Here is a 22,022-nt window from a genome sequence, read left to right on the forward strand (position 1 = left end):
CGCTGGGCCGGAATAGTGCCGAGCGTACCTGCTAGACATTTGTGAACTAGCAAAAGTAGTCAGATTGTGCCGAACTTGCATTCAGAACATCTGGAGTGACATAAGCATCGATCTGTGTCGGACTGAGTCCGGCGGATCGTATGTTACGTCACTAAATTCTACTTTTGCCGTTCTGTAGGGTTCGATAACTAAGGTGAATGAGGCTCGCCACAAATACGCTGCGGAATTCCAGCGTATTTGCGGTTGACGGCTTGATAAGTAGATGCCTTTATCTTAAGTGCAATTGAATTTAACATGCGTAGGATAGTGCAACCTCAGAGCTCTGGTTAACTGTTACATGAGTCAAAAAAATAGCACAAAACACATAAAAAAAATTACATTTAAAAAAAAAATTACACTCATAATAACACAATATTGGCTGAGCGTCACAGTCTCGTTTTGGACACCGGGACTTTGAACTCCCACAGCGCGCCATTGAGGGATTTCTGGAGAAGGATGTCTACTGCGTCTAGCTGGAGTGAGGATTAAGTATAGGGGTGGAAGCCAGCACTGTCTAGTAAATATTACATATCCCCTTTTATCTTTTCCTCTCAGCGGCCGAGTTTTAGACTATCAACCTTGTGGAAATCTACTCATAAGGTGCCCTTTGATCGTGGTGAGTCAATGCAAAGGAATTTTTATGTATCGGTGTTTAAACTGCTATGTGATATGATACATTGAAGCCTGCCGCATATCTGTATGGGGCGGGTTTATTACCCCAGTCCCCATATTTTTGCTGACCTGAATATATACGAGTATTCACAAATAGTACTTTTTCTCTGACAAAGCAGCATCAATAGTTTCCTACAACAATTCTTCCCGTGTCCTCAGATACACAAACAGCACTCTTATCTCTTTGTTTTCTCCTCATAATAACACTGATAAAAAATATTTAAAAAAATGCATAAGAAAATATAAGGGCTCAAACATATGAAGTCTCAGGTGATATAGGAATATATGGATCTATATGTGTGTGTACATATGTATTTTTATTTATATGTGAATATAACTATTTACAGACATATATATACACATATAAACACAGAAATACATATGTACACACATATAGATATCTATACACATATAAACACAGAAATACATATGTACACACATATAGATATATATACACATATAAACACAGAAATACATATGTACACACATATAGATATATACACATATAAACACAGAAATACATATGTACACACATATAGATATATACACATATAAACACAGAAATACATATGTACACACATATAGATATATACACATATAAACACAGAAATACATATGTACACACATATAGATATATATACACATATAAACACAGAAATACATATGTACACACATATAGATATATACACATATAAACACAGAAATACATATGTACACACATATAGATATATACACATATAAACACAGAAATACATATGTACACACATATAGATATATATAAACACAGAAATACATATGTACACACATATAGATATATATAAACACAGAAATACATATGTACACACATATAGATATAAATACACATACAAACACAGAAATACATATGTACACACATATAGATATATATATACACATATAAACACAGAAATACATATGTACACACATATAGACATCTATATAAGTACAGTGGAGCTCTTTGCAGTCAGGTAGATGGAAACATGTAAAAGCATATTTATGTAATATTTAAATTTAAAAAGAGGAATATGTTCTAAGTATTATAAAATAGATATTCCTATGTATATCTGTATATATCTATATCTATAGCTATATATATGATCTTATATATACATATGTATACATATTGTATATAGTTTACTAAAAACTGTCATGCATATATAGAAATATGTATTTATGAATAAATAGAACATATACTTCTATGTGAAGAACAGTGGAATGGGAAATATTCATATGTTCATGTCAAGTCAGCGCACTGTAAACTGAAAATGTGATCTGGTTTGCTAGCCGAAGTCTAGCGGGGCTAATGCGAGACCGGGAGTTCAAACTACTGCTCCACTCGTAATATAGCCCTATCCTATAATCTTTTTGATTCAAAAGTAAACTTCAGTTTTGATATTTTCCAATTGTGACCCCATTAAAAAAATAAACAAATCTTTTTGTGCTTCTGCTAGCTTGTATCCCTAGCACTAAACTACTTTAAGTTTAAAGGGACAGTATACACCAATTGTAATTTAACTGTGTTTAATAAACACTCAGAAACTGATATTAAAATCCAGTATAAATTCTTACTTACTTAGAAGCTCCCAAGTTAGCACTGTTGATGAGATTAGTCTGGAACACACACTGAAAAGGACTGAGAGCAGACTCCCCCCCCTATTTAATAGCTATTGTACCTTTAACTAGGTACAATAGCTATTAAATAGTTAAGAACTATTTAATAGTTACCTAGTTAAAATATTTACAAAATTACCTGTAAAATAAATCCTAACCTAAGATATAATTAAACCTAACACTACCCTATCAATAAAATAATTAAATAAACTACCTACAATTACCTACAATTAACCTAACACTACACTATCAATAAATTAAATAAACACAATTGCTACAAATAAATACAATTAAATAAACTAGCTAAAGTACAAAAAATAAAAAAGAACTAAGTTACAGAAAATAAAAAAATATTTACAAACATAAGAAAAATATTACAACAATTTTAAACTAATTACACCTACTCTAAGCCCCCTAATAAAATAACAAAGCCCCCCAAAATAAAAAATTCCCTACCCTATTCTAAATAAAAAAAGTTACAAGCTCTTTTACCTTACCAGCCCTGAACAGGGCCCTTTGCGGGGCATGCCCCAAGAAGTTCAGCTCTTTTGCCTGTAAAAAAAAACATACAATACCCCCCCCCCCAACATTACAACCCACCACCCACATACCCCTAATCTAACCCAAACCCCCCTTAAATAAACCTAACACTAATCCCCTGAAGATCTTCCTACCTTGTCTTCACCATCCAGGTATCACCGATCGGTCCTGGCTCCGATATCTTCATCCAACCCAAGCGGGGGCTAGACATCCACTGAAGAAGTCCAGAAGAGGGTCCAAAGTCTTCCTCCTATCCGGCAAGAAGAGGACATCCGGACCGGCAAACATCTTCTCCAAGCAGCATCTTCTATCTTCTTTCATCCGGAGCGAAGCGGCAGGATCCTGAAGACCTCCAGCGCGGAACATCCATCCGGCCCGACGACTGATCGACGAATGACTGTTCCTTTAAGGGACGTCATCCAAGATGGCGTCCCTCGAATTCCGATTGGCTGATAGGATTCTATCAGCCAATCGGAATTAAGGTATGAATTTTCTGATTGGCTGATGGAATCAGCCAATCAGAATCTAGTTCAATCCGATTGGCTGATCCAATCAGCCAATCAGATTGAGCTCGCATTCTATTGGCTGATCGGAACAGCCAATAGAATGCGAGCTCAATCTGATTGGCTGATTGGATCAGCCAATCGGATTGAACTTGATTCTGATTGGCTGATTCCATCAGCCAATCAGAAAATTCATACCTTAATTCCGATTGGCTGATAGAATCCTATCAGCCAATCGGAATTCGAGGGACGCCATCTTGGATGACGTCCCTTAAAGGAACAGTCATTCGTCGATCAGTCGTCGGGCCGGATGGATGTTCCGCGCTGGAGGTCTTCAGGATCCTGCCGCTTCGCTCCGGATGGAAGAAGATAGAAGATGCCGCTTGGAGAAGATGTTTGCCGGTCCGGATGTCCTCTTCTTGCCGGATAGGAGGAAGACTTTGGACCCTCTTCTGGACTTCTTCAGTGGATGTCTAGCCCCCGCTTGGGTTGGATGAAGATATCGGAGCCAGGACCGATCGGTGATACCTGGATGGTGAAGACAAGGTAGGAAGATCTTCAGGGGATTAGTGTTAGGTTTATTTAAGGGGGGTTTGGGTTAGATTAGGGGTATGTGGGTGGTGGGTTGTAATGTTGGGGGGGGGTATTGTATGTTTTTTTTTACAGGCAAAAGAGCTGAACTTCTTGGGGCATGCCCCGCAAAGGGCCCTGTTCAGGGCTGGTAAGGTAAAAGAGCTTGTAACTTTTTTAATTTAGAATAGGGTAGGGAATTTTTTATTTTGGGGGGCTTTGTTATTTTATTAGGGGGCTTAGAGTAGGTGTAATTAGTTTAAAATTGTTGTAATATTTTTCTTATGTTTGTAAATATTTTTTTATTTTCTGTAACTTAGTTCTTTTTTATTTTTTGTACTTTAGCTAGTTTATTTAATTGTATTTATCTGTAGCAATTGTGTTTATTTAATTTATTGATAGTGTAGTGTTAGGTTAATTGTAGGTAATTGTAGGTAGTTTATTTAATTATTTTATTGATAGGGTAGTGTTAGGTTTAATTATATTTTAGGTTAGGATTTATTTTACAGGTAATTTTGTAAATATTTTAACTAGGTAACTATTAAATAGTTCTTAACTATTTAATAGCTATTGTACCTAGTTAAAATAAATACCAAGTTGCCTGTAAAATAAATATTAATCCTAAAATAGCTATAATATAATTATAATTTATATTGTAGCTATATTAGGGTTTATTTTACAGGTAAGTATTTAGCTTTAAATAGGAATAATTTATTTAATAAGAGTTAATTTATTTCGTTAGATTAAAATTATATTTAAGTTAGGGGGGTGTTAGTGTTAGGGTTAGACTTAGTTTTAGGGGTTAATACATTTATTAGAATAGCGGTGAGCTCCGATCGGAAGATTAGGGGTTAATAATTGAAGTTAAGTGTCGGCGATGTTAGGGAGGGCAGATTAGGGGTTAATACTATTTATTATAGGGTTAGTGAGGCGGATTAGGGCTTAATAACTTTATTATAGTAGCGCTCAGGTCCGCTCGGCAGATTAGGGGTTAATAAGTGTAGGCAGGTGTCGGCGACGTTGAGGGGGGCAGATTAGGGGTTAATAAATATAACATAGGGGTCGGCGGTGTTAGGGGCAGCAGATTAGGGGTACATAGGGATAACGTAGGTGGCGGCGCTTTGCGGTCGGAAGATTAGGGGTTAATTATTTTAAGTAGCTGGCGGCGATGTTGTGGGGGGCAGATTAGGGGTTAATAAATGTAATATAGGGGTCGGCGGGGGTTAGGGGCAGCAGATTAGGGGTACATAAGTATAACGTAGGTGGCGGTCGGCAGATTAGGGGTTAAAATTTTTAATCGAGTGGCGGCGATGTGGGGGGAGCTCGGTTTAGGGGTACATAGGTAGTTTATGGGTGTTAGTGTACTTTAGGGTACAGTAGTTAAGAGCTTTACAAACCGGCGTTAGCCAGAAAGCTCTTAACTACTGACTTTTTTCTGCGGCTGGAGTTTTGTCGTTAGAGCTCTAACGCTCACTTCAGAAACGACTCTAAATACCGGAGTTAGGAAGATCCCATTGAAAAGATAGGATACGCAAATGGCGTAGGGGGATCTGCGGTATGGAAAAGTCGCGGCTGAAAAGTGAGCGTTAGACCCTTACCTACACGACTCTAAATACCGGCGGTAGCCTAAAACCAGCGTTAGGAGCCTCTAACGCTGGTTTTCACGGCTACCGCCGAACTCTAAATCTAGGCCTTAATTTGCAAAGCGGGGGAATGGCAGATTAGGGGTTAATAGAATTTAGGTAGTTTGTCGATGTTAGGGTTGGCGTATTTAGGGGTTAATAATATTATTAGGTAGTTTTTTTTGTTTTGTTTTTCTTAATACTTTTGTAATACTTATTGCTTATTACTTTTTTCCCCAAGATTAAAAGGTAAGTATTTTAACAAAATGAGTGAAATGTAAAGTTTGATGAATGAAAGTGCCCCTGTTTTAAATAGTTTTTTAAAAACGGCACTTATTCATCAAACTTGACATTCACTTTAAGAAAACATAATTATTCTTTTTTTGTATTTTACTTCAATTTTTGTTTGTTTACATTTACACATATTTATAGTATGTTTATAATAACCAAGAGCTTTAAAGTAACAAGTTTATCAATATTTATTTCCTTCTACTAGTATCGGCTGGGTAATGATAAACAAATATCTATCTATCTATATATATATATATATATATGTCTAGTTAATTGCCATGTGATGCTCAATCCTTATCAATACTTGCTATAACTCTAAAATTTATAGTTGTCTTGTCACAGTTTTAACCCCCTCCAAATTTTATTGTCTATTTACTTAACTCATCTCACCCTGACCAGAATCTAACATTCCAAATGGCCTTACCAACTGTCTTTGATTAGCAATCAACTAAATTTAGTGGACTCAGCTGACTGCCCTGCCTGTATATATTCCACACTAGTCTGGGAGGTGCATTGCACAGGGGTGGGTGCATTGCCTGGGCAGTGTACTTTTTAACAATAGCATATGTTCACATGTTCAAAGTGAACATTTAATAAGTGAGGCACTCATTTTTAAGAATTGTACAAGAAGGATTGGGCAAGGGGCAAGACACAAGGCAAGTACTCTTGTAATACTGTGTTTTATGTATCTCATTGTATCCTTTTGCAAGTGCTGCTGTAACACTGTGTCTTATGTGTTTACTTGGTTCCCACTTTCATTATTATGCTCAATATCTTCATATTCCTTTTTGCTACCTCTTGACTCTATAACAAACTACATTACTCAATTACTCCCTCTCCATCTGCACTGTTCATTAGCCCATCTCTCTTATACTCACCTTACATTTGTACTCATGAACTTTACCTATTCCTAAACACTCTCTCTCCCCCCTGCACTTCAGCCAAAAAACAGTTACTGGTTACTGCAAATCTGTTTCTCATCTTATGTCACTCTCCCTCTTGCTCATACTAGCTGCTGGCGACATCTCCCCTAATCCTGGTCCCTCACAACCTCCTAGCCTTTGACATCCTTGTGTGCCTTTCAATAGACTTCATAAACTAAACTCTGGTAACCTTAATCACATTCCTCTTACATCTAAAACCACCTCCCCCTTCACTTGTGCACTCTGGAACTCTCGCTCCGTTTGCAACAAGCTCACTTCTATCCATGATCTCTTTATCTCCCACTCTCTTAACCTTCTGGCTCTTACAGAAACCTGGCTCTCTGCTTCAGACACAGCATCCACTGCTGCACTGTCACATGGGGGTCTCCATTTCAGCCACACTCCTAGGTCTGGCAATAGACAAGGAGGTGGTGTCGGTATTTTACTTTCCTCTCGTTGCACCTTCCAACAAATACACCCCTTCTCTTCACTCACATTTTCTTCATTTGAAGCACACATGATTCGGTTATTCTCTCCCCTCTCTATACGTGTTGCAGTCATATACCGCCCCCCTGGCTCCCCAACTCAATTTTTAGATCACTTTGCTGCCTGTCTTCCTTATTTCCTTTCCTCAGACACCCCTGCCCTCATTCTTGGCGACTTTAACATCCCTCTTGACAATCCCACTGCCTCCTCTGCAAAACAACTTCTTCAACTGACCTCCTCTTTCGGCCTGTCACAATGGACTGACTCTCCCACTCACAAAGACGGTCATTCCCTTGATCTGACTTTCACCTATCGATGCACTCTTTCAAATTTAACAAACTCCTCTTTTCCTCTCTCTGACCATCATTTCCTAACTTGCAACATCACTTCCCTACCTACAACTCCCCCTCCCTCTACCCCTCACACCAAACTTTACAGAAGCACTAAGTCACTAGATCTGCATCAGCTCGCTAGCTCTCTCAAACCTCTCCTATCATCCATCACCTCCTTTTCCTGCCCTGACCAATCTATCTGCCAGTATAATTCCACACTTACATCGGTCATTGACACTATGGCCCCTCCAACCTTAGTTCAGAAACCATACTCTCATCATCAGCCCTGGCATACTCCTCTGACACGATACCTACGCAGATGCTCCCGTACTGCTGAGCGACACTGGAGGAAATCTCGGAGTTCAGCTGACTTTCTTCACTACAAGTTCATCCTGAACTCCTATTATTCTGCTCTTAATCTTTATAAGCAACAATATTTCTCTAATCTCATCTCTACTCTTTCCTCTAACCCTAAACGTCTGTTCTCCACGTTCAACACTCTTATCCGCCCACCCCTACCTCCTAACACAACCTCTCTCTCAGCTCAAGATTTTGCCAGCCACTTCAACAACAAAATTGACTCCATCAGAAGGGAAATCAGCTCTCAACATACTTCCAATCTCCCACCCCCTCAAAAGCTCACAATCACCCAAAACCCAAATATCCAAAAATGCAGCTCTTTTGCCCCTGTTAACGAGGATAAAGTTTCTGCTCTTATACTGTCCTCCCACCTCACTACCTGTCCCCTCGACCCCATCCCCTCACAGCTATTCCCCTCCCTCTATTCTACCCTCACCCCCATACCCACACACATTTTCAACCTCTCCCTCAGCACTGGTATATTTCCCTCATCTCTAAAACATGCACTGGTCACACCTATACTCAAAAAACCTTCCCTCAATCCAACCTCCCCTTCCAACTACTGCCCTATTTCCCTACTCCCTCTTGCCTCAAAGCTCCTTGAAAAGCTAGTTTACGCGCGTCTATCCCATTTCCTTACACTAAACTCTCTTCTTGACCCACTGCAATCTGGATTTCGTTCCCATCACTCTACAGAGACAGCAATTGTCAAGGTTACCAATTACCTACTTACAGCAAAATCCAAAGGCCACTTCTCTCTGCTTATCCTCCTTGACCTGTCTGCAGCCTTTGACACTGTTGACAACCCTCTTCTGCTCCAAACCCTCCAATCCTTCGGCATCTGTGACACAGCTCTCTTGTGGTTCTCTTCCTATCTGACTACCTGTACATTTAGTGTAGCCTTCTCCAGAGCATCCTCTGCCCCGTTACCTCTTTCTGTTGGGGTACCTCAAGGCTCTGTCCCCTTCTCTTTTCAATCTACACGTCATCACTAGGTTCCTTAAAAAAAGTCAGAAGGGTTTCAATACCATTTGTATGCCGATGACACCCAAATCTACCTCTCTGCACCAGACCTACCTCCTTCCTTACTAACCCGTGTCACTAACTGTCTTTCTCACATCTCATCTTGGATGTCCTCTCACTACCTTAAGCGAAATCTCTCCAAAACTGAACTCCTTATTTTTCCCCCTTCTTCCAATGTCTCCACCCCCAAAATTTCTATAACTGTTGCTAATTCCATCATTACCCCTACCACGCACGCCCGATGTCTTGGGGTCACACTTGACTCAGATCTTTCCTTCACTCCTCACATTCAGTCCTGGCCAAAGCCTGCTGCTTCCACCTTAAAAACATTGCTAAAATTAGACATTTCCTTACACAAGATACAACCAAGATTTTAATCCACTCTCTCATCCTTTCCCGCATCGACTACTGCAACTCCGTCCTCTCTGGTCTACCAGGCTGCCGCATAGCTCCTTTACAATCCATTATGAATGCCTCTGCCAGGCTCATCTTCCTTACTCGTCGCTCTTCATCTGCTGCACCTCTCTGCCAATCCCTTCACTGGCTTCCTCTTGCCTCTAGGATTAAACATAAAATCCTCACTCTGACATATAAAGCTCTCAACTGCACTGCTCCCCCCTACATCTCAGAACTTGTCTCTAGATACTCTCCGTCCCGTCCCCATCGATCAGCTCAGGATCTCCTCCTCTCCTCTCTTGTTACTTCCTCACATTCCCGTTTACAGGACTTCTCCAGACTGGCCCCCATCTTGTGGAATTCCCTGCCTCGCTCCATAAGACTCTCCCCTAGTTTTAACAGCTTCAAACACTCCCTAAAAACTCTACTATTCAGGGATGCATACAACCAACACTAACCTTCCCTAACTCCATTGCTTTCCCCTTGAACCCCTTAGAATGTAAGCCTATGGGCCCAGCTGTTTACAGATCACTTCATAAGAACCGACTACAACAGTGAAACTCTCGGCAGGGCCCTCTACCCAATTGACCCCTACAAAAGCTATCCTGTACACCGACTATGTTTGCAGCGCTGCGGAATCTGTTGGCGCTCTACAAATACCTGATAATAATAATAATAATAATAATATATATAGCAAAAAACTATAAGAAAAGAAATGGAACATCATATTAAATGCACCAATAAAAAGGATAGGGAATTAAGCACTCTTTTTAAATTATGCAACGCAATATTTATTAACCTCTAAAAATAGAGTTATTAGTACATATCCAATATATTGAAATACTCAGTGTTAAAATCACATATAACACAAAGTTATTATGAACATCCCCACATTGTGTAAACCCTATTTCTGAAGTCACGTGACTCTATATTTAAACCCTGCATGTAAATTGAACCATATGTGTCAATATGGAAACATATGCCTAGATTTAGAGTTTTGTCGGTAAAGACCCGCGTAGCTAACTCTGCTTTTTTTTTTTCCAGCGCACCCTTAAGATAACGCTGGTATTTAGAGTTGTCTGAATGGCTGCGTTAGGCTCAGAAAAGGGAGCGTTGGGCATACTTTAGCGCCACTTCAACCCTCAATACCAGCGTTGCTTATGGTAGCGGTAAGCTGGAAAAACGTGCTCGTGCAAGATATCCCCATAGGAAACAATGGGGCTGAGCTGGCTGAAAAAAAACCTAACACCTGCAAAAAAGCAGCGTTCAGCTCCTAACGCAGCCCCATTGTTTCCTATGGGGAAACACTCTCTAAGTCTGCACCTAACACCCTAACATGAACCCCGAGTCTAAACACCCCTAACCTTACACTTATTAACCCCTAATTTGCTGACCCCAACATCGCCGACCCCTGCATTATATTATTAACCCCTAATCTGCCGCTCCGGACACCGCCGCCACCTACATTATAGCTATGAACCCCTAATCTGATGCCCCTAACACCGCCGACACCTACATTTATATTTATTAACCCCTAATCTGCCCCCCCAACGTCGCCGCCACCTAACTAAATTTATTAACCCCTAATCTGCCGTCCCTAACATCGCCGCCACCTACCTACAATTATTAACCCCTAATCTCCCGCCCCCAACGTCGCCTCTACTGTATTAAATGTATTAACCCCTAAACCTAAGTCTAACCCTAACACCCCCCTAACTTAAATATAATTTAAATAAAACAAAATAATATTCCTATAATTAAATAAATTAATCCTATTTAAAACTAAATAATTACCTATAAAATAAACCCTAATATAGCTACAATATAACTAATAGTTACATTGTAGCTATTTTAGGATTTATATTTATTGTACAGGCAACTTTGTATTAATTTTAACTAGGTAAAATAGCTATTAAATAGTTATTAACTATTTAATAGCTACCTAGTTAGAATAATTACAAAATTACCTGTAAAATAAATCCTAACCTAAGTTACAATTAAACCTAACACTACACTATCATAAAATTAATTAAATAAATTAACTACAATTACCTACAATTACATTTAATTAAATAAACTAAACTATAGTACAAAAAAACAAACACTAAATTACAGAAAATAAAAATAGAATTACAAGAAGTTTAAACTAATTGTACCTAATCTAAGCCCCCTAATAAAATAATAAACACCCCAAAATAAAGAAATGCCCTACCCTATTCTAAATTACAAAGTAATCAGCTCTTTTACCAGCCCTTAAAAGGGCTTTTTGCGGGGCATTGCCCCAAAGTAATCAGCTCTTTTACCTGTAAAAAAAAATACAACCCCCCCAACATTAAAACCCACCACCCACATACCCCTACTCTAACCCACCCAATCCCCCCTTAAAAAAACTAACACTAACCCCCTGAAGATCTCCCTACCTTGAGCCGTCTTCACCCAGCCGAGCCAAATTCTTCATCCAATCTGGGCTATGTGGTCCTCCATCCGGGTGAAGTCTTGATCCAAGCGGCAAAGAAGAGGTCCTCCATCTGGGCGATGTCTTCCTCCAAGCGGCATCTTCTATCTTCTTTCTTCCAGCTCCATCTTCAGACCGCCGACATGGAACATCCACCTTCCCCGACGGACTAACGTCGAATGACGGTTCCTTTAAGGGACGTCAACCAAGATGGCGTCCCTCGAATTCCGATTGGCTGATAGGATTGAGCTTGCATTCCAATCAGCCAATAGAATGCAAGCTCAATCTGATTGGCTGATTGGATCAGCCAATTGGATTGAACTTCAATCTGATTGGCTGATTGAATCAGCCAATTAGATTTTTCCTGCCTTAATTCCGATTGGCTGATAGAATCCTATCAGCCAATCGGAATTCGAGGGACGCCATCTTGGATGACGTCCCTTAAAGGAACCGTCATTCGTCGTTAGTCCATCGGGGAAGGTGGATGTTCCGCGTCGGCGGTCTGAAGATGGAGCCGGAAGAAAGAAGAAAGAAGATGCCGCTTGTAGGAAGACATCGCCTGGATGGAGGACCTCTTCTTTGCCGCTTGGATCAAGACTTCGCCCGGATGGAGGACCACATCGCCCGGATTGGATGAAGAATTCAGCTCGGCTGGGTGAAGACGGCTCAAGGTAGGGAGATCTTTAGGGGGTTAGTGTTTAGTTTTTTTAAGGGGGGATTGGGTGGGTTAGAGTAGGGGTATGTGGGTCGGTCATCGGTCTTCAACTCCTCTGCTCCATGCTGGCTGGATCCTGGAAGAAGAAGAGGTCGCGGCCTGGAAGAAGACTTCTCCACCTGGAACAGGACCTTCTCCGCCGGTCTTCAGGACAGGTAAGGAGCACTTGGGGGTTAGACTTATGGTTTTTTAAGGGGGGATTGGGTGGGTTAGAGTAGGGGTATGTGGGTGGTGGGTTTTAATGTTGGTGGGGTTGTATTTTTTTTTACAGGTAAAAGAGCTGATTATTTTGGGCCAATGCCCCGCAAAAAGCCCTTTTAAGGGCTGGTAAAAGAGCTGATTACTTTGTAATTTAGAATAGGGTAGGGCATTTTTTTATTTTGGGGGTTTTTATTATTTTATTAGGGGGCTTAGATTAGGCGTAATTAGTTTAAACTTCTTGTAATTCTTTTTTTATTTTCTGTAATTTAGTGTTTGTTTGTTTTTTGTACTATAGTTTAGTTTATTTAATTAAATGTAATTGTAGGTAATTGTAGTTAATTTATTTAATTAATTTTATGATAGTGTAGTGTTAAGTTTAATTGTAACTTAGGTTAGGATTTATTTTACAGGTAATTTTGTAATTATTCTAACTAGGTAGCTATTAAATAGTGAATAACTATTTGATAGCTATTGTACCTTGTTAAAATAAATACAAAGTTGCCTGTAAAATAAATATAAATCCTAAAATAGCTACAATGTAATTATTAGTTATATTGTAGCTATATTAGGGTTTATTTTATAGGTAAGTATTTAGTTTTAAATAGGAATAATTTATTTAATAATATTAAATTTATTTAGTTTAATTAAAATTATATTTAAGTTAGGGGGGTGTTAGGGTTAGGTTTAGGAGTTAATAACTTTATTATAGTAGCGGCGACGTTGCGGGCGGGAGATTAGGGGTTAATAATTGTAGGTAGGTGGCGGTGATGTTAGGGAGGGCAGATTAGGGGTTAATACAATTTATTATAGTGTTTGCGAGGCGGGAGTGCGGCGGTTTAGGAGTTAATACATTTACTATAGTGGCGGCGAGGTCCGGTCGACAGATTAGGGGTTAATAAGTGTAGTTAGGTAGCGGTGACGTTGGGGGGGGCAGATTAGGGGTTAATAAATATAATATAGGTGTCGGCGATGTTAGGGGCAGCAGATTAGGGGTTCATAGCTATAATGTAGGTGGCGGCGGTGTCCGGTCGGCAGATTAGGGGTTAAAAATGTTTATTATAGGGTTTGCGATGTGGGGGAGCCTCGGTTTAGGGGTACATAGGTAGTTTATGGGTGTTAGTGTACTTTGTAGCACAGTAGTTAAGAGCTTTATGTTCCGGCGTTAGCCCATAAAACTCTTAACTACTGACTTTTTTTGGCGGTAGGAGTCTTGTCGGTAGAGGCTCTACCGCTCACTTGTTCCAAGACTCCAAATACCAGCGTTGGGCAAATCCCATTGAAAACATAGGATACGCAATTGACGTAAGGGGATCTGCGGTAGCCTGGAGTCGCGGAAAGAAAGTGAGCGGTAGACCCTTTCCTGGCTGACTCTAAATACCAGCGGGCGGTAAAAAGCAGCGTTAGGACCCCTTAACGCTGCTTTTGACGGCTAACGCCAAACTCTAAATCTAGGCCATAGTATGCAGCTTGATACAATTACACCTCGCACTACATACCGCTCATGCTACACCCCAGCTGCACTCAGAACCCCTGCAGATTCAAGGGCCTTTTTTGGGCAGGTATAATTATAGGGATCTAAGCAAAGCGATAAGGTGTCAGATGTTTACACCAATACATGGATTACGAGCAAGCAAAATCATATGTAACATAGAAAACCGATATGTCACAAAAAACACATATCATAATTGACAATATCACAGTTCCAAGTTAGCAACAAAGTTCCGTTTTTTGGCAAACAGGTTATTACAATAGACTCTCCACTGTGCGGTATTGCCAAAATATAATGGTTCAGTGTAATAAATCACTTATCTGAAAAAAAGTTGCAGGCACTGTGCTCCAACTGCAAATTCCTTATATGATATCCTGATTCAAGTAATCCAGATGGCGGTGAAAAAAAGACTCCAGCCGTGCATACAGCAAGCAGACGCCAAATCGTATGGTGTGAAGATCAAACAAACAGACTTCCACATGCAGGTGTGTCACATGATCCTCCAAACCAATGCCGACGATCGTTTCACCCCTAACGTCATGTGCAAGATGGGGCTTCCTTGAATTGACTTGTTTGTAATTCTTCAAATAAGATTGTTCTTGTATAAGAATTGTTAAGGAAAGTATGTTTTCTTATGATGCCATTTAATCATAGGCTCTCTGTTGTTGGGCCTAATAATCCAAGAATATGCACATTGTGTTTCTTTTAGATTTGTATAGGTAGGTTTTTACTATAGGTGGAGCGTGTTTGAAAATAAAAGCTCCAATAGTAGGGCTGTAATCCATTAGCCCTGGGGAAGCCCCGTCTTGCACATGACGTTAGGGGTGAAACGATCATCGGCATTGGTTTGGAGGATCATGTGACACACCTGCATGTGGAAGTCTGTTTGTTTGGTCTTCACGCCATACGATTTGGTGTCTGCTTGCTGTATGCACAGCTAGAGTCTTTTTCTTCTATAAAGGTAAGACGAGTCCACGGATTCATCCTTTACTTGTGGGATATTATCCTCCTGCTAACAGGAAGTGGCAAAGAGCACCACAGCAGAGCTGTCTATATAGCTCCTCCCTTAGCTCCACCCCCCAGTCATTCTCTTTGCCTACTCTAAGTACTAGGAAGGGTAAAGTGAAAGAGGTGATAAAATATTAGTTTTTAATTTCTTCAAGCAAGAGTTTGTTATTTTAAATGGTACCGGTGTGTACTTTTTACTCTCAGGCAGCAGATGGATGAAGACTGCTGCCTGGAGGATGATGATCTTAGCATTTGTAACTAAGATCCATTGCTGTTCCCACAGAGGCTGAGGAGTACAGGAAACTTCAGTGTGAGGAACGTTTTCATGCTATGCAGCAATGAGGTATGTTCAGTCAGTTTCTGGAGAGACTGTGTATTTCAGAAAGGCTGACATTATACCCAGGAAGGTAAGGGTAAGCAGTAATCCTAGAGCTAATAAGAAGGGCATTACTAAGCTTGCATAAGGGGCCAATTACAAATATGGTTGACACTGACTTGTAAATGTTTGGGGGCAAACGTTTTTATGATCTGGGAGTGCTTTAACGTTTTGTGGGTAATAACGTTTTGGGCAACTTTATTGAGGGCACACATGGCTTAATTTCTGGGTCTCAGAACCCACATGGCTAGTTATAACCGCTCTGGTGCGGTTCTTTGAGGCTGGAGACATTGAGTGAGATGGGCGGGGCCTATTTTCGCGCCTCAGATGCGCAGTTAGTTTCTCGCAGCAAGCTAACTCCTGAGGGCCCTGGTGGATGTTTTGGGCCAAATCGAAGCTTTAACCCCACATTTACTATCCCTGAGGGCAGGTAGGACCACAGCAGGGCTGTGGCAAGGTGCTGAGGGTGTTTTTTCCCGGATCTGGGCCTATTTTCAATCCGGTTTGCACATTTAGGGGTTAATTGTTAAAATTCCTTGTGGGGCAATCTTAACTACTTATATTGTGTCTGCTTACAAAATTTTGAAAAATGTGGTGCATGTTTAGGCTGTTTTGCAGAACGTGTATGCTTTTTTTCTCTTAAAGGCGCAGTACCGTTTTTTAAGATTGTTGTTTTTTTCACTAAATAAAGTGTTTTCATGCTTGTTTGTAGTCATTACTAGCCTGTTCAACATGTCTGATGTTGAGGAAAGTCAATGTTCAATATGTTTAGAAGCCATTGTGGAACCTCCACTTAGAATGTGTCCCTCATGCACTGAAAGGTCAATAAATTGTAAAGAACATATTTTAGCTACTAAAAGTATGTCGCAGGATGATTCTCAGTCAGAAGGGAATCAGGTTATTCCATCTAATTCTCCCCAAGTGTCACAACTGTTAACGCCCGCACAAGCGACGCCAAGTACTTCTAGTGCGTCTAATTCTTTCACCCTGCAAGATATGGCCGCAGTTATGAAACTACCCTCACAGAGGTTTTATCTAAGCTGCCTGGGTTGCAGGGGAAGCGCAGTAGGTCTGGTGTGAGAACAAACGCTGAGCCCTCTGACGCTTTATTAGCCATATCCAATGTACCCTCACAATGTTCTGAAGTGAGGGATTTGCTGGCTGAGGGAGAGATTTCTGATTCAGGAAATATGTTCCCTCAGACAAACTCAGATATGACGACTTTTAAATTTAAACTAGAACACCTCCGCTTATTGCTCAGGGAGATTTTAGCTACTCTGGATGATTGTGACCTTATTGTAGTTCCAGAGAAATTGTGTAAAATGGACAGATTCCTAGAGATTCCTGCCTACACTGATGTTTTTCTTGTCCCTAAGAGGATTTCGGAAATTGTTACTAAGGAGTGGGATAGACCAGGTATTCCGTTCGCTCCCCCTCCTACTTTTAAGAAAATGTTTCCCATATCAGACACAGTGCGGGACTCGTGGCAGTCGGTCCCTAAGGTGGAGGGAACCATTTCTACCCTGGCTAAGCATACAACTATACCTATTGAGGACAGTTGTGCTTTCAAAGATCCTATGGATAAAAAATTAGAGGGTCTCCTGAAGAAAATATTTGTTCATCAAGGTTTTCTTCTTCAACCTATAGCGTGCATTGTTCCTGTAACTACTGCAGCGTCCTTTTGGTTTGAGGCTCTGGAAGAGGCTCTTCAGATTGAGACCCCATTAGATGATATTCTGGATAGAATTAGGGCTCTCAAGCTAGCTAATTCTTTCATTACAAATGCCGCTTTTCAATTGGCTAAATTAGCGGCGAAGAATTCAGGTTTTGCCATTTTAGCGCATAGAGCGTTATGGCTTAAGTCCTGGTCTGCTGATGTGTCATCAAAAGCTAAGCTTTTAGCCATCCCTTTCAAGGGTAAGACCCTATTCGGGCCTGAACTGAAAGAGATCATTTCAGACATCACTGGAGGGAAGGGCCATGCCCTTCCTCAGGATAAGACGAACAAGATGAGGACCAAACAAAATAATTTTCGTTCGTTTCGAAACTTCAAAGGTGGTCCCTCTACCTCTTACCCTGCCGCAAAGCAAGAGGGGAATTTTGCTCAATCCAAGTCAGTCTGGAGACCTAACCAGACTTGGAACAAGGGTAAACAGGCCAAGAAGCCCGCTGCTGCCACCAAGACGGCATGAAGGGGTATCCCACGATCCGGGATCGGATCTAGTAGGGGGCAGACTTTCTCTCTTCACTCAGGCTTGGGCAAGAGACATTCAGGACTCCTGGGCTTTAGAAATAGTAACCCAGGGGTATCTTCTAGATTTCAAAGATTCTCCCCCAAGGGGGAGATTCCATCTTTCTCAATTGTCTGTAAACCAGACAAAAAGAGAGGCGTTCTTATGCTGTGTAGAAGACCTATATACCATGGGAGTGATCTGCCCAGTTCCGAAAACAGAACAGGGCCAAGGGTTCTACTCCAATCTGTTTGTGGTTCCCAAAAAAGAGGGAACCTTCAGACCAATTTTGGATCTCAAGATCCTAAACAAGTTCCTCAGAGTCCCATCCTTCAAGATGGAGACCATTCGGACTATTTTGCCAATGATCCAGGAGGGTCAATATATGACCACCGTGGACTTAAAGGATGCGTATCTACACATTCCTATCCACAAAGATCATCACCAGTTCCTCAGGTTCGCCTTTCTGGACAAGCATTACCAGTTTGTGGCTCTTCCCTTCGGGTTGGCCACGGCTCCCAGAATTTTCACAAAGGTGCTAGGGTCCCTTCTGGCGGTTCTAAGGCCGCGGGGCATAGCTGTGGCGCCTTATCTGGACGATATCTTAATCCAGGCGTCGACTTACCAACTAGCCAAGTCTCACACGGACATCATGTTGGCTTTTCTAAGATCTCACGGGTGGAAGGTGAACATAAAAAAGAGTTCACTTATCCCTCTCACAAGAGTTCCATTTCTGGGAACTCTGATAGATTTGGTGGACATTAAGTTTTTTCTGGCGGAGGTCAGGAAATCAAAAATTGTATCCATCTGCCGAGCTCTTCATTCCATTCCTCGGCCATCAGTGGCTCAGTGTATGGAGGTAATCAGCTTAATGGTAGCGGCAATGGACATAGTTCCGTTTGCTCGCTTGCATCTCAGACCACTGCAACTTTGCATGCTCAAACAGTGGAATGGGGATTATGCAGATTTATCTCCTCAGATAAATCTGGACCAAGAGACCAGAGACTCTCTTCTTTGGTGGTTGTCACAGAATCATCTGTCCAAGGGAATGTGTTTCCGCAGGCCAGTGTGGATCATAGTGGCGACGGACGCCAGCCTATTGGGCTGGGGTGCCGTCTGGAATTCCCTGAAAGCACAGGGTTTGTGGACTCAGGAGGAGGCTCTCCTCCCGATAAATATTCTAGAACTGAGAGTGATATTCAACGCGCTTCAGGCGTGGCCTCAGCTGGCATCGGCCAGATTCATAAGATTCCAGTCGGACAATATCACGACTGTAGCATATATCAATCATCAGGGGGGAACAAAGAATTCTCTAGCGATGATAGAGGTTACCAAAATAATTCGATGGGCAGAGACTCACTCTTGCCATTTATCAGCAATCTATATCCCAGGAGTGGAGAACTGGGAAGCGGATTTTCTAAGTCATCAGACTTTTCATCCGGGGGAGTGAGAACTCCATCCGGAGGTGTTTGCACAATTGATTTGGCAATGGGGCACACCAGAATTGGATCTTATGGTGTCTCGTCAGAATGTCAAACTTCCTCGTTACGGGTCCAGGTCAAGGGATCCTCAGGCAGTACTGATAGATGCTCTAGCAGTACCCTGGTCGTTCAACCTGGCTTATGTGTTTCCACCATTTCCTCTCCTTCCTCGTTTGATTGCCAGAATCAAACAGGAGAGAGCTTCGGTGATTTTGATAGCTCCTGCGTGGCCACTCAGGACTTGGTATGCAGACCTGGTGGACATGTCATCTCTTCCACCATGGACTCTGTCACTGAGACAGGACCTTCCGATTCAAGGTCCGTTCCAGCATCCAAATCTAGTTTCTCTGCGGCTGACTGCTTGGAGATTGAACGCTTGATCTTATCCAAACGGAGTTTCTCGGAGTCGGTCATAGATACCTTGATTCAGGCTCGAAAGCCTGTCACCAGGAAAAATTATCATAAGATATGGCGTAAATATCTTTATTGGTGCGAATCCAAAGGCTACTCATGGAGTAAGATCAGGATTCCTAGGATTTTCTCCTTTCTCCAAGAAGGATTGGAGAAGGGGCTATCAGCTAGTTCCTTAAAGGGACAGATATCTGCTTTATCAATTCTACTGCATAAACGTCTGGCAGATGTTCCAGACGTTCAGTCATTCTGTCAGGCTTTAGTTAGAATCAAGCCTGTGTTTAAACCTGTTGCTCCGCCATGGAGTTTGAATTTAGTTCTTAAAGTTCTTCAAGGGGTTCCATTTGAACCTATGCATTCCATAGATATTAAGCTTCTATCTTGGAAAGTTCTGTTTTTAGTTGCTATCTCTTCGGCTCGAAGAGTTTCTGAACTATCTGCATTGCAATGCGACTCGCCTTATCTTGTTTTCCATGCTGATAAGGTGGTTTTGCGTACCAAACCTGGATTACTTGCTAAGGTTGTTACTAATAAGAATATTATTGTTCCTTCTCTGTGTCCTAATCCTTCCTCTAAGAAGGAGCGTCTATTGCACAACTTGGACGTGGTTTGTACTTTGAAGTTTTACTTGCAAGCGACCAAAGATTTCCGTCAGACATCTTCTTTGTTTGTTGTCTATTCTGGAAGACGTAGAGGTCAAAAAGCTACGGCTACCTCTCTTGCCTTTTGGCTGAAAAGCATCATCCGTTTGGCATACGAGACTGCTGGACAGCAGCCTCCTGAAAGAATTACAGCTCACTCTACTAGAGCAGTGGCTTCCACATGGGCTTTTAAAAATGAGGCTTCTGTTGAACAGATTTGTAAGGCTGCAACTTGGTCTTCGCTTCATACCTTTTCCAAATTTTCCAAATTTGATACCTTTTCTTCTTCAGAGGCTATTTTTGGGAGAAAAGTTCTTCAAGCAGTGGTGCCTTCTGTTTAACCATCTGTCTTGTCCCTCCCGTTCATCCGTGTCCTGTAGCTTTGGTATTGTATCCCACAAGTAAAGGATGAATCCGTGGACTCGTCTTACCTTTATAGAAGAAAAGTAAATTTATGCTTACCTGATAAATTAATTTCTTCTATGGTAAGACGAGTCCACGGCCCGCCCTGTCATTTTAAGACAGATTATATTTTTTTTATTTAAACTTCAGTCACCTCTGCACCTTGTAGTTTCTCCTTTTTCTTCCTGTACCTTCGGTCGAATGACTGGGGGGTGGAGCTAAGGGAGGAGCTATATAGACAGCTCTGCTGTGGTGCTCTTTGCCACTTCCTGTTAGCAGGAGGATAATATCCCACAAGTAAAGGATGAATCCGTGGACTCGTCTTACCATAGAAGAAATTAATTTATCAAGTAAGCATAAATTTACTTTTTTCACCGCCATCTGGATTGCTTGAATCAGGATATCATATATGGAATTTGCAGTTGGAGCACAGTGCCTGCAACTTTTTTTCAGATAAGTAATTTATTACACTGAACCATTATATTTTGGCAATACCGCACAGTGGAGAGTCTATTGTAATAACCTGTTTGCCAAAAAACGGAACTTTGTTGCTAACTTGGAACTGTGATACTGTCAATTATGATATGTGTTTTTTGTGACATATTGGTTTTGTATGTTACATATGATTTTACTTGCTCATAATCCATGTATTGGTGTAAACATCTGACACCTATCGCTTTGCTTAGATCCCTATAATTATACCTGCCCAGAAAGGCTCTTGAATTTGCAGGGGTTCTGAGTGCAGCTGGCTTGTAGCATGAGCGGTATGTAGTGCGAGGTGTAATTGTATCAAGCTGCAAACTATGTTTCCATATTGACACATATGGTTCAATTTACATGCAGGGTTTAAATATAGAGTCACGTGACTTCAGAAATAAGGTTTACACAATGTAGGGATGTTCATAATAACTTTGTGTTATATGTGATTTTAACACTGAGTATTTCAATATATTGGATATGTACTAATAACTCTATTTTAGAGGTTAATAAATACTGCGGTTGCATAATTTAAAAAGAGTGTTTGATTCCCTATCTTTTTATTGGTGCATTTAATATGATGTTCAATTTCTTTTCTTATAGTTTTTTGCTATATACCTATTTATAGGGTCTGCACCATATACACGTTAGATAATTAGTTGGTAGCAGTATTATTTCATGTATATTGTCCATTTGTCTTTAATTCTTTATATACAGGTGGCCCTCGTTTTACAACGGTTCAATTTACA

General features: G+C 40.9%; 1 protein-coding gene across 1 annotated transcript in view; it reads left to right on the forward strand.

The window, feature by feature from the left end:
• LOC128638282 (uncharacterized) overlaps window positions 1-22,022 on the forward strand; it is an 86,141-nt gene that overhangs the window by 10,773 nt on the left and 53,346 nt on the right. The window lies entirely within an intron of this gene.

Source organism: Bombina bombina, chromosome 8 (assembly GCF_027579735.1).
Source record: "Bombina bombina isolate aBomBom1 chromosome 8, aBomBom1.pri, whole genome shotgun sequence".
NCBI lineage: Eukaryota > Metazoa > Chordata > Amphibia > Anura > Bombinatoridae > Bombina > Bombina bombina.